Source organism: Loxodonta africana, chromosome 22, assembly GCF_030014295.1.
Source record: "Loxodonta africana isolate mLoxAfr1 chromosome 22, mLoxAfr1.hap2, whole genome shotgun sequence".
NCBI classification, from domain to species: Eukaryota; Metazoa; Chordata; class Mammalia; order Proboscidea; family Elephantidae; genus Loxodonta; species Loxodonta africana.
This window is the reverse complement of record NC_087363.1, coordinates 29,254,085-29,267,976: the sequence shown is the minus strand read 5'-3', so window position 1 is coordinate 29,267,976 and position 13,892 is coordinate 29,254,085. Positions and strand designations below refer to the sequence as shown.

General features: G+C 39.8%; 1 protein-coding gene across 5 annotated transcripts in view; it reads right to left on the bottom strand.

Moving 5' to 3' along the window:
* Nucleotides 1-13,892, bottom strand: part of ANO10 (anoctamin 10) — a 229,651-nt gene that overhangs the window by 103,378 nt on the left and 112,381 nt on the right. The window lies entirely within an intron of this gene.

Genomic DNA, 13,892 nt, shown 5'->3' with positions numbered 1-13,892 from the left:
TTTCACTATGGCCGGCCTCTGGGGAAGCAGTGCCTGCTTTTTAAGTTAATGCTTGAATACAGCACTTATGTGCTAGGCCCTCCTCTAAGTGCTCGTCATATATTTACCCATTTAATCCTCACAACAACCCTATGAATAGGAACTATATTTATTCCCACTTGACAGGTAAGGAAACCGAGGACTAGAGAAGTTATATACCCTGTCCAAGAACACAGAGCTAGTGAGCTGTCTGCAGGAGCCACACTGAGGTTCTAGAGATAGGAGTGGGGGTTGACTGAGAACAGAGGCCTTGAAACGTGTCCTCATTAAGCTGCCTCTTCTGTACAATATGATAATACTGAAATCAACAACCTAAATTACAGCAGCAGACCCTATTGAGCTTTCACCATTGTACTACAAGTGAAAATCCCAATACTCACAATATCCCTTAAATTAGGTGCTTTATCCTCTATTTTATAGGTTAGGAAACTAAGTTCCAAAAAGGTAACTTTCCCCAGCTAGTCATTTCTGAGGCCAGGATCTTGCCTGTCTGATTCCAGACCCCTTGTTCTTTTCAACCCACCACAGTGCCTTTCTATATAGGAGTGAGTGAGAAATTCCAAGGCCTTCACTATAAGGAAAATAGTGGCTCCCTCTACTCTGATGTTGTATACATGTGCTAACAGACTGGCCTTCTATTTGGATAGAAGTTTTCAGACACAATTAATTTAATAAATGCTTAACTTTCACCCCTATGCAGTGTTCATATCTGATATAATTTTTCTTATTTTAAACACTATAGAATACTTGCACCACACATATGTAGCAGATAATTCAGTAATAAATTGACTGCAATTTAACATTTGGCAAATGCTTGAAAAATTCAATACTTAAAAGAAAGTCTACTAGATCAGTAGACTTTCAAATTCTATCTCAAAGCCAAAGCGCCTGGGTGTTAATTTCATAGCCCCTTGCAGAAATGCTTCTATTAAGTTAAGGTACTTTAGAACTGTATTGAACTATCCATCTGAATGGCATATTGTATACATTTTTTAAAACTGTCCTTGAGGTCACTGGCCATTATATAAACCAAGGTTCCCTATTCAAGGAATAATTCATCTTTGAGTTTACTTCAAAAAAATTGTCTCTAAAGAAGAATTTTTATACTTTCTTTAGTTTGAGAACAAAAAGAGATGTACTATCTTTCTCTTTTTACTTGAGCTGACACGAAAAGTTAAGACAAGATTTAAGGCCTAAATATATTAAATATCTCATTTCGTGTGGATGAGTACATACCATCCACTACCCCAAATGTTCTCTAAAAGTTTCTGTACCTCATTTCCCTATCTATATTTCCAATTTTATTGTTACTTCCTTCTTCAAGTAGGTAGAACCAGAAATCAAAAATAAATATTAAACTTTCATATATTAATTCAGATATTGGCAAACCTAAAATTTTGGCAAAAATCAGCATATTCTAAAGACTCAGGGATAAAAATGAACCAGAGAAATAATGAACTTTAGTGAAATGTGCTTAATAGCTTTGCCCTAAGGAAAGCTTTTTTTTTTTCAAAAAAAAAAAAAAGGGAAAATTTAGGGCTACAGACATTTCTTAGTAGTAAGTACTGGATAGGCTAAGTAGTGAAAAAGTTAATTACCACAAATGATTAAAATTAAAATGTAATGCTAGGATTTGAGAGATGTCTGGAATAAACAGATGAACTTATTTCTACTCTCCCCTCCCTCCAAATCTTGCTAAAATGACAGACCACAGTGCCCTGACCCAAGCAAAGCTCAGGAGAAAAGGCTCCAAAACCTCTGAAGGGTTGATTGAAGGTCTGCAGGAGGCTCAAGAGACTCTCCCCACCCTTTCAGAGCCAGGGTCCACCTCCCCCAGTCCAGTGAAAGACTAAAGACTTCCTCTCCATTGAGACTGAACCACAGGGAGCAGAAGGACAGCAATAAAAATGCTGTTATCTAAAAAAAAAAAAAAAAAAATGCTATTATACTAAAACAGATATTAAGAGGAAGCAGAGACATGGCAGGGAACAGAAGAAAACTTCAGAAAGATGACAATGCATCCATGAAACAAAGGACAGATGGTAATTTTAAAAGGTGGGTGAGCACTCAGAGAACAAAAAAGAACTCTTAAATACTAAACATAGCAGAAATAAATTCAATACAAGAATTGGAAAATACAGGTGAGGAAATCTTTCTAAAATACAACAAAAAGACAGAAAATAGGGAGGGAAAAAAAAGCCACAACAAATGATAAGTGCAGATAATACAAGAGAGATCCAGAAACAGGGAAGACAGAAGATGGAGAAAAGATACTTCTCAAAGAAATAGTTAAAGACTTTCACAGAACTGAAGAACTGCCAAGCCCAACTGATGAAGAAAAACAAAAGCATATCATCATGAAACATCAGAACATCAAGGATAAACAGAAGACTGTGAAAGCTTCTGAGAGAATGAACAGGTCACATGAGAAAGACTGGGGATCAGACTGACATCATCTTCTCAATAGCAACACTGGAGGCAACTGAGCAATGACTTCCAAATACGGAAGGAAATGGCATAAAAATGTTTTCAGGCACACAAGATTCCAAAATTTATTTCTCATGCACCTGCCAAAGCAAGACAGGTGATTACTAAAAAAAAAAAAAAAAAAGCTGTAGGAGAGTAAAGCAAAGTAAATTCTCAAAAAGTTGGAAAGAAAGACGAGAATCGTGGAGTTTGGGACAGATTAACAAGGATTCCAGAAAGGACCTCTCCAAGGAAAACAAAATAAAACACTGACACGTTACCTGATGTTAACTGTTAAGTACACTAAATTTAGGAATGAACCAGTGAATGAATCAAAAGCACGTAGAAAACCAAGCAAGTTAAAAAATGAGGCAATTATCAACTTAAGGTGGGAGGAATTATACAAAAAAGAAAACATAATCACGTCACACTACATGCTTAACTGTGAATAATATTTGCGTAGTATGTTTGCATAATAATATAATCACTAAATACTGATTTAACTAAAAGTTGTGACATAACTACATTGGAAGGATAGTGGGACAGAAGTATGTGGGGGTTGGTGGAAAAACAGTCACATTATATAGGAGTGGTCAATAAAACTGAAAAACACATTATTAAGAAATGTAGAGGTAAATGACAGAAGAAATGGCTAAAAACTGAGTCAACTCTAGGAAATTGGAAAAGGTCAGAGAATGGTTCTTTTATTATTACTCTTACAAGAATGTTTGACCTTTAAAGTTATGTGTTACTTTCATAAAAATAAAATATGATTATGAAAGAAAATTAAATAAGCTTGGTCAAATATAAGCAAAAAATTTATGAAATCTAGTTTTTAAATTATGGTAAGTACTAATACTCAGTTTGTGACTTTAGAGAATGATGGGAATCTCAGGGCGGGAAACATCTTTTTTAAAAAAATTTTTTATTTATTTCATTGTTGATAGTAGACACAGCAAAATATACACAAATTCAGTAGTTTCTACATGTGCCATTTAGTGACACTGGTCATATTCTTTGAGTTGTATAACCATTCTCATCCTCCTTTTCTGAGTTGTTCCTCCCCCATTAACATAAATTCACTGCCCCTAAGGTTCCTATATAATCTTTCAAATTGCTATTGACACGTTGATCCCATATAGATAGTTCTTAAAAGAGCATAATGCTCAGATATTTTTACTAGTTAAGCTAAACTTTTGTTTGATTTTAAGAAAACTTTAGGTAGTAATTTTGTTTTAAGGTTTAAAGATTATCTCAGGGCAAAAGTTTTAGACTTCAGAAGTATAGAGTCCATGAGAATTTGAAATTCTGTTGTACTTTTTCCCCCTTTTGATCAGGATTCTCTTATAGAATCTGATCGAAATGTTCGATAATGGTAGCCAGGTATCACCCAGTTTTCCGGTCTCATGTTAAAGTAAGCAGTTGTTCATGGAGGCAGTTAGCCACACATTTCATATCTTCCTTTTACTCCTGACTCTCCTTCTTCCTCTGTTGCTCTAGGCGAATAGAGACCAACTGTTGTACCTTGGATATCCGCTTGCAAGCTTTTAAGACACCAGGCACTATGCAATGAACTGGGAGCCTGAACAGAAGCACTAAACATGTTACTACGCCAATTAACTGGAATGTCCCATGAAACCATGACCCCAAATCTCCAAACCAAGAAACCAAATTCCACGAGGTTTTTGACTGTACACAAGTGGTCTCAGCAGCTACTCTTTTTATTTATTTATTTTTTTCCTGTCATTGGCAGCTACTTTTTTTTTTTTTTTCAGTCTTTTTAAAAATATACCTAGGAGCCCTGGTGGTGCAGTAATCAAGTGGTCAGCTGCTAACCAAAAGCTTGGCAGTTTGAGCCCACCATTTGCTCTGTGAAAGAAAGATGTGGCAGTCTGTTTCCATCGGAATTTACAGCCTTTACTCCAACAAATTTGAAAACCTAGAGGAAATGGACAAATTTCTAGAGACACTACCTACCCAACCTAACACACACAAAAAAACACAAGATGCTGAAAATCTGAACAGACCCATAACAAGAGAAGAGATTGAAAAAGTAATTGAAAAAAAAAACTCCCAACCAAAAAAAGCCCTGGCCTAGATGGCTTCACTGGAGAATTCTACCTAACATTCAGAGAAGAGCATACACCAGTACTACTCAAACTATTTCAGAACATAGAAAAGGAAGTGATACTTCCGAATTCATTCTATGAAGCCAGCATAACCCTGATACCAAAACCAGGTGAAGACACCACAAAAAAAAAAAGAAAATTACAGACCAATATCTCTCACGAATATAGATCCAAAAATTCTCAACAAAATTCTAGCCAACAGAATTCAGCATCATATCAAAAAAATAAAACACCATGACCCAGTAGGATTCATACCAGATATGCAAGGGTGGTTCAACATTAGCATATCAATGAACATAATCTACCACATAAATAAAAGGAAAGAAAAGAATCACATGATCATCTCAACTGACATAGAAAAAGCATTCAACAAAGTCCAACACCCATTCCTGATAAAAACTCTCAATAAAATAAGTACAGAAGGGAAATTTCTCAGCATAATGAAGGGCATTCTTAATGGAGAGAGGCTGAAAATGCTTCTCTTGAGAACAGGAACAAGACAAAAAAAAAAAAAAATTTTTTTTTTTTTTTTAAGACAAGGATACCCTTAATTACAACTCCTATTTAACATTGTGTTGGAAGTCCTAGCTAAAGCAATAAGGGAAGAAACAGAAATAAAGGGCATCCAAATTGGTAATGAAGAAGTTAGACTGTCCCTATTTGTGGATGATATGATACTATACATAGAAAACACAAAAGACTCCACGAGAAAACTACTGGAACTTGTAGAAAGATTCAGCAGAGTAGCTAGATACAAGATAAATATATAAAAATCAGTTAGATTTCTACACACCAATAAAGAGAACAATGAAAAGAAAATCAGGAAAACAATACCATTTATAACAGCCCCTAAAAAAATAAAATACTTAGGAATAAATCTAACCAGGGATGTAAAAGACCTATACAAAAGAAAACTACAAAACACTACTGCAAGAAACCAAAAGAGATCTACATAAATGGAAAAACATACCATACTCATGGATAGGTAGACTCAACATTGTGAAAACGACAATTCCACCCAAAATGACAATTCCACACAAAGTGATTTACAAATACGATGCAATACCAATCCAAATACCAACAACGTTCTTTAAAGAGATGGAAAAACTTATCATTAACTTTACATGGGAAGGGAAGAGGCCCTGGATAAGTAAAGCGCTACTGAAGAAGAAGAATAAAGTAGGAGGACTCACACTACCTGACCTCAGAACCTACTATACAGCTATGGGAATCAAAACAGCCTGGTACTAGTAAAACAACAGATACATTGACCAATGGAACAGGATTGAGAACCCAGATGTAAATCCATCTACCTATGGTCACCTGATCTTTGACAAAGGCCCAAAGTCCATCAAAGGGGAAAAAATCTTTTTAAGAAATGGTGCTGGCCAAACTGGATGTCCATGTGCAAAAAAAAAAAAAAAAAGAAACAGGACCCATACCTCACACCATATACAAAAACTAGCTCAAAATGGATCAAAGACCTAAATATAAAGCCAAAAACTATTAAGTTCATAGAAGAAAAAATAGGATCAACGCTAGAGGCCCTAATACACGGCATTAATAGGATACAAACCACAACCAATAACACACAAGCTCCAGAGGATAAGCTAGATAACTGGGATCTTCTAAAAATTAAACACTTATGCTAATGAAAAGGTTTCACCAAAAGAGTAAAAAGAGAACCTACAGACTGGCAAAAAATTTTTGGCCATTACGAATCAGACAAAGGTCTAATCTCTAAAATCTATAAGAAAATCCAACACCTCTACAACAAAAAGACAAATAATCCAATTAAAAAATGAGCAAAGGAATTGAACAGACACTTCACCAAAGAAGACATTCAAGTGGCCAACAGACGCAAGAGGAAATGATCTCCAGCCGTCAGACAAATGCAAATCAAAACCACAATGAGATACCATCTCACCCCAGCATTTCTGGCACGAATCAATAAAACAGGAAATAGCAAACGTTGGAGAGGCTGCAGGGAGATCAGAGCTCTTATGCGCTTCTGGTGGGAATGCAAAATGATACAACCATTTTGGAAAACAGTATGGGCTTCCTTAGAAAGCTAGAAATAGAAATACCATATGATCCAGCAATCCCACTCCTAGGGATATATCCTAGCGAAATAAGAGTCGTCACACAAATATACATGTGCACATCCATGTTCGTTGCAGCATTGTTCACAATAGCAAAAAGATGGAAACAGATGAAATGCCCATCAATAGATGAATGGATAAACTGGTACATACACACAATGGAGTATTACACAAAGATAAAGAACAACGATGAATCTGTGAAGCATCTCTTAACATGGATGAATCTGGAAGGTATTATGCTAAGTGAAATAAGTCAATCACAAAAGGACAAACATTGTTATGAGACCACTACTGTAAAAACCCATGCAAATGTTTACATACAAAAAGAAACAATCTTTGATGGTTACACAGGAAGGGAGGGTGAGGATGGAAAAACATCTAATAGAGAATAGATAAGTGGTAAGTTTGGTGAAGGGTAAGACAGTACACAATATTGGGGAAACCTGTACAACCTGTATAAGGCAAGGTGGTGGTAGCTCCATAGACACATCCAAGCTCCCTGAGGGACCAAACTGCTGAGCTAAGGGCTGTGGGGACCATGGTCTCTGGGAACAACTAACTAGCTCAATCAGCATAACACAGTTTATAAGGAAAATGTTCTACATTCTACCTTAATGAGTAGCGCCTGGGGTCTTAAAAGCCTGTGAGCAGCCATCTAGGATATTCCACTGGTCTTGCCCCTTCGGGAGCAAGGGAGAATGAAGAAAACTAAAGACACAAGGGAAAGATTAGTCCAAAGGACTAATCGACCACATCTACCACGGCTTCCAGCAGTCCAGTACAACTAGATGGTGCCCAGCTACCACCACTGACTGCTCTGATGGGGATCAAAATAGGGGTCCTGGATGGAGCTGGAGAAAAATGTAGAACAAAATTCTAACTCAAAAAGAAAGACCGGACTTGCTGGCATGACAGAGACTAGAGAAACCCTGAGAGTATGGCCCCCGGACATCCTTTCAGCTCAGTAATAAGGTCACTCCTGAGGTTCACACTTCAGCCAATGATTGAACAGGCCCATGGAACGAAACAAGACTAAAGGGATACAACAGCCCTAGGGCAGGAACTAGAAGACAGGAGGGAACAGGAAAGCTGGTAATAGGGAACCAGGTGCTGAGAAGGGAGAGTGTTGGCATGTCACCGAGTTGTTAACCAATGTTATACAACAATGTGTGTACTAACTGTTTGGTGAGAAGCTAGTTTGTTCTGTAAACCTTCATCTGAAGTTCAATTAAAAAAAAAATTTGCAGCCTTAGGACAGTTCTACTCTGTCTTATAGGGTTGCTATGAGTTGGAATCAACTCAATGGCAACAGGTTTGGTTTTATTTGGTAAATATACAACTTTGGATAATTCGACATTTTACAAGTATACAATTTATTGATAGCCAATTACAATAATCAGCTGTGCAACCTACCCATAATCAATGCGATATTTCTATCACTGTCAAGTACCCCCTTTCCCTCTCCCTCCTGCCCCTGGTAACCTCTAATAAACTTTGTTCTCTAGGGTTGGAAGTATCTCAACAATCATTTAATTTATGCCATCCGCTCACCAACGTGAGCCCAGCTACTTTAATTTCTTAACAGCTCTGCTCCCAGGAACTGCTCCCAAGATCACTATGCTCTCCAGAACAACACATCCAGATGGACATGATCATCCCCACTACTCAGAGGTAGCCAGGATGGGCTCTGAAGCCTCATCTTTTCTGAGTTCCTCTTTTCAATCTATCTCTAGCTTCTGTGGGGCTCTGTCTGCTTCCCAGACTGAGTGACCAAAATGGCCATGACCAACAGCTCTGAGTCACATCTCCCCTATCCAGGAGAGCAGTCAGACCAAGATGGGACCCTCCTGTGGCAATCCCAAGTAAAGGCCCACATAGATGGCCTTAGGCCGGGTGCTCACATGCTCACTGCTGGGCCTGGAACAGGAGGGGGGACCCCAGTCCCCTCAAGGAGCTGCACCCACTGCAGTCAACAGAGGAGAGAAGAGGGCTGGTTTCCAGAAGAAACAAGTAATGGACAGGCAATCCAATCAATAGGACATTGATGTTAAAGGGGGAGACTGCTTATTAAATTTGTCTCTTCAGAGATTCAATTTTGGGTCTTGTTTAAGAATTATTTAATTATATCTTCTCTTAAGAACAAACGATTTTATGCTATAAGCTTCACGTGCTCTGAGGCGTTGGTGAGTTATCAGCACTGGATACCATAAAGCAGAAATCCAACAGGGTGGCTATTCCTTTTTAAAAATTTTCTTTCCTCTTTTTCTTTGTTCATTTGTTATAGAAAGAATGACCTCGTATGTGACTCTGCCCAGAGTAAAAACAATCTGCTTTCAGGCCTTAGGCTTTTTTTCTCAATGAGTTTAGTAAAGGTGTATTTTCATAGTGTTCGGGGGATCTTACAGAGCCCTGGTGGCATAGTGGTGAAGAGCTTGGCTGCTAACCAAAAGGATGGCAGTTTGAATCCATCAGCCACTCCTTGGAAACCCTATGGGGCAGTTCTATTATGTCCTATAGGGTCGCTATAAGTTGGAATTGACTCAGTGACAATGGGTTTGGTTTTTTTTCTTTCTGGGGGGCGGAAGCTTACAATTTTTGTTGTTTTTATTCTTTCATTTGCATTCTAAAATGGTATTTCATCAGAGGAGCCACACTTCCGGAACTTCTAACAATTCATTCTTACATACCCTGGGGCAACACGCAACACTTGGCCTGGCTCCTAAGGATGCAATAGACACAAGTGATTAAAATCAATCGCCCACCACTCCTCAGAGCTAAACAGATTCAGAACCCAGGCTATCCATATGGTTGATCAGCAGGTGGGAGCCGGACCCTCTCCCCATGGGCATAGCCATCACTAAGTATTTGCAGTTTATAGGTGTATAAATAATTTCTAATAGAAGAATGAGGTGGACATCAAATGTATCTCAGATTTCCACATTCTCTAAGCTGCTGTACCATTCCATCTCTGACACCAGCCACTCTCCCTCCCTTCAGCACTCTTCCCTCCCCCTTTTGGGTTCAGCAGTTCTCAGCAATGGCTCATAGAACTCAAGAACTGTACTTACAGTCAAGTGGTTTATTAAGGAACAGGTACAACTCGGGATCAAGATCAACGGGCTACAACCGAGGATCTAGATCAGGAAGCATGTAGGCAAAGTATCCCTTCTTCAGTGCAGGACAGCTCTCTCAGCTCCTCCTGGTCATGAAGACCTCTTCTCTGCTCCCTGAGGACAGGCTCCTCTTGGCCTTGCTGTCTGTCACCATCAGCTCTGCTGCTGGGCCCCTTCTGGGCCTCTTGTTATCTTCAATATTACTGCCCTTGACCTGTGTTACAGCTCTTTTTAAGAGGTTCCTTGCCTCCTCTCTCTACCTCTCTCTTCTTTCTATCATATACTTCTTCCTGCTGCTTCTCTTCCTGCTTCTTTCTGTCTCAAAAACCTCTGTGGGGCTGGCTGCCCAGAACTGACTCAATAGCAACAGGTTTGGTTTGGTTTACTAATATGGGGCTCTCATTTATAGCTGGTGAGGATACTTTTGGTAAACTGATCTGGCTATATCTATTAAAAATAAAAATCATGTCCACTCTAATCCAGCAAATTCCATTTTTAAGAATGTAAATTATTGAAAAAGGACATGTGTATATTGGTGGTACCTCAAAAAACTCTAAACACAACCTGAATGCCTAACAACAGGAAAAAAATTGGATTCTATGGAATACTTCATAACTATTACAAAGAACAAGATATATAAGTATACTGACATATGCAACCCTATTTTGACTATGACAAACATGTTTCCCTAAAATCACTATCTAGATAGTAGACAAGTGATAACTTTGGTGAAGGGAAAGACAACACACAGTATAAGGGAAGTCAGCACAACATGACCAAGGCAAAGTCATAGAAGCTTCCTAGACACATCCAAACACCTCAAGGACCACGTTACTGGGCTGAGGGCTGGGGATCACAATCTCAGGGGACATTGAGGTCAACTGGCATAACATAGTTCATAAAGAAAATCTTCTACATCCTACTTTAGTGAGTAGCATCTAGGATCTTAAAAGCTTGTAAGCAGTCATCTAAGATATATCTATTGGTCCCATCCTTTCTGGAGCAAAGGAAAACAAACCAAAGACGCAAGGAAAATATTAGTCCAAAGGAATAATGGACCACATGAACCACAGCCTTTACCAGGCTGAGCCCAGGAGAACTAGAGAGTGTCTGGCTACAACACCAACAGCTCTGACAGGGATCACAATACAGAGTCCTGAACAGCACAGAACAATATAGAACAAAATTCAAAGTCACAAAAAAAGACCAGACTTACTGGACTGACAGAGACTGGAGCAACCCCCGAGACTATAGCTCCCAGACACCCTGCTAACTCAGAAATGAAGCCACTCCCAAAGTCTAGCTTTGAGCCAAAGATTAAACAGGCCTATAAAACAAACAATAACACACGTGAGAAATGTGCCCCTTAGTTCAGTCAAGTATATGAGATCAAATGGGCAACACGTACCCAAAAGCAAAGACAAGAAAGTAGGAAGGGGCAGGACAAACGGACACGGGGAACCTGGGGTGCAAGGGGGAAGCGTGGTGACACATTGCAGTGATTGCAACCGATATTACAAAACATACAAATTATATTTATGTATAATTTTTTGAATGAGAAACTGATTTGCACTGTAAATTTTCACCTAAAGCACAATAAAATTAAACTAAAAATAAATAAAATGCTTTGCAAGGTGGAAAAGACCAAAAAAAGAAAAAAAAGGATCCCTGATGGTGTGTCCCTGAGGGGTATCAAATTTCAGAAGCAAAGATCAGGAACCAAAGGGTAATTTAAGAGCAATTCTATTCTTTATTCACATTTTTCTGCATAGTACTTACCACACCCTCTTTTCTTTCTGTCCCAGTTTTCCTCATTTTACTTCTCCTTTGCCTCCTACCAGTCCCCAACCAAGCCCTACCCTGAGTGCAAATCATGCTGTTTTTTGTTCTCTTCCCATTTTCCTCTCCCTGCTCCTGAAGATGCACACTGATTTAGCCTCTCCTGCTCAGGCCCCTGGAAACCCTGGTGATGTACCGGTTAAGTGCTACAACTGCCAACCAAAAGGTCAGTAGTTCAAATTCACCAGGCGCTCCTTGGAAACTCTATGGGCCAGTTCTACTCTGTCCTACAGGGTCACTATGAATCGGAATCAACTCTACCGCAATGGGTTTGGGGTTGCTCAGGCCCCTGGTGGCGCAGTGGTTAAGCCTTAAGGCTGCTAACCAAAAGGTTAGCAGTTTGAATCCACCAGCCACTCTTTGGAAACCCTATGGGACAGTTCTATTCTGTCCATATGGTCACTATAAGTCAGAATTGACTCGACAGTAACGGTTTTCTTTTTGGGGGGGCGGGGTGGGGGGGTTCAGGCCCCTGTCCTCCACCAGCTCAGGAATCCTGTGTGCTCCGGCTTAAAGTCTAAGGACCCTGCTTCAAATGAGGGAGGTAGGAGATGGGGCTGGGCTAGCAGATGCAGAATTCTCTCTGGCAGATGGGGTGTGGGGTACATATATGAATACTTTTTTTTTAAGGTAATCACATTTCACAAGATGTTCATGATTTTGAATTAAGTGTGAAAAATAAACTGCTTCATGGTAAATATGCGAGTAGAATCCTGCTCCCTCATTCGCCGAAGAGGAAAATACAAACTCTTACCTCTGTGCACATGTGACAGAAGGAAGCCTCCATATTCTTTCCCTTCGTGTAGTAAGCACATACTACGTTTGTAATTAAAAAAGTAAAGGCAGAAAACTTTAATAGTTTTCAAAGTAAAGAAAAGCAGCCCCTACTCACATTACCCTTCCTCCTAGCATGCTTATCTTTCACCTCTGCTTTCTTTGGGGGAGTTGCATCCTTTGGCATGGATAATGAGACCAGCATCCTCTCCTGCTGTTCTGTTGTTCCAGGTCACAGAAAAACCCAGTCCAAGAAAAGGAGAGGAAGGGTCTCCCTTTTGGGACTGCACTCCCTGAGCAGAGTGGTGTCTGGGGCTAGTAAAGATTCCACCTTACTGGACTCTCCCCAAAGTTGTTCCCAGGACAGCCATTACCAGATGGACCCATGTCGCCCAAGTGAGGAAGGAAAGGAGCCCCCACCACCTTCCAGATCCCCTCTGCGGTCCCACAGAACCTTCATATACCTGTTGAATTATTTAGTGGGGGGGTGAGGGGGGCTTTCTGCAGCAAGTTCATTGGTAGAATTATAGAATTTACTCCAACTACAATGTTTTTTGATACTGTTTTTGTTATGACATAGTCAAAAAAAAAAAAAATACAAATTAAACTAACCTAAACATGAATTTTAAACATGAATTTAGAAGGAGCCCTGGTAGCACAGTAGTTAAGCACTCAGCTGCTAACCAAAAGGTCAGCAGTTTGAACCCACCAGCCGCTCTATGGGAGAAAAAGACCTGGCAATCTGCTCTCTTAAAGATTACAGCCTAGGAAACCCTATGGGTCAATTCTACTCTGTCCTATAGGGTCGCTATGAGTTGGAATTGACTCGATGGCACACGACAACAACAAAACGTGAATTTAAAGAACTCTAAAGTGACTCATGGTACATATCTTAATGCTGATCCCCAATTTTTAATTTGGTTGCATAATCTCCGTACTGCACATATGGGATAACTCACATGTCATGTCCCTATCAGAATGAATTCTCAGTTGTGGATAAAGTCATTAACGATCTGGTAACTGCTTTAAAAGGCTTTAAGTAGCATAACATTCTCTACTCATGTATTTTTAAAAAGGCTTGAAGCCCTGAAGCCTTGTTCTGCACTGTGAAGTAAGCCTGTGCAGCAGGATAAGGCACGGAGGATGGATCGGGCTGTTTGCTGTCTGGCCACTGGCAGGAGGAACACGGGGACAGTGGGAGCTGTTTTCCCTTCTGGGTCTCAGGAACCATCGGGTGCTGTCTCTAGGCTCTCTGGCCTCAGGGGATTTCTAATGCCTGTACAGCAGATATGTCCCCCAACCACCCCACCCCCCTTCAGCAAATCAAGCTGATTGAGAGGAACTGTGCAAAGAGGCAGATGTGACCCAGTCTAGGAGGCTCAGGGCGAGGACGGGAGCAGATGGGAGTGTCGCCAATCAATCGCATTAGT